Below are 742 nucleotides of genomic sequence, written 5' to 3'. Positions count from 1 at the left end.
TATTCGTATATACACACTCACAACACTCTCCCGTCATTACCATTATTATTATTATTATTACTACTCTTATTACAATATTAGTAAATACACGCCCTCAGCCCTTCTCCATCTCACTTGTCATAACTGGGCGCTTATCATGTTTATGGACTATTGCTGCTACGACTCGAGCCCAGCCATCTATTCGCCTTTGAGTAAAATGCGACCTCCTCTTTGTTGCCTCTTATCTGTTTGTCTGCAATTTGTTCGCAATCATCGCCAATAACTGCGCAAGCAAATCAGCTTCGTTTTCTTTATATTTTATCCGGAGGTTTCCGCAAGGATATTCTCAGCATTGAGGAGTGGATACCGCTGGCTATTGCCTGTAAAATCATTTCTTAAACAAACCGCTACTGAATAGCACTCAACCGTTAACTCCTTTCTCGCTTTGCAACACTGTGTTTAGAGCGAGCTGCCAGCTGTTAGGCAAATGCATGCCTTATCATTAATGCCTGGGTGAAAGAGAATATCGTCCTCCTTCAATCATCGGACTACCAAAAGCATTTCCATTTGATCTATGTAGCCGTATTTAATGTCACTAAATTTTTCTTTAAAAGTAGAGGCAAGATTTCCTGATATTTTCTAGATATCTAATTGCAGATACCTATTTATTGAATCCGCTTTGCTACACTCGACTCTAATCAACTTATAACGGGTGAGAACATAAGATGAAAACAGTGCGATTGAAAGGTCAACGAACATTGTT

This window comes from Trypanosoma equiperdum (genome assembly GCF_001457755.1).
Source record: "Trypanosoma equiperdum strain OVI genome assembly, contig: ctg_548, whole genome shotgun sequence".
Taxonomy (NCBI): Eukaryota; Euglenozoa; class Kinetoplastea; order Trypanosomatida; family Trypanosomatidae; genus Trypanosoma; species Trypanosoma equiperdum.
This window is presented reverse-complemented; position numbering follows the sequence as displayed.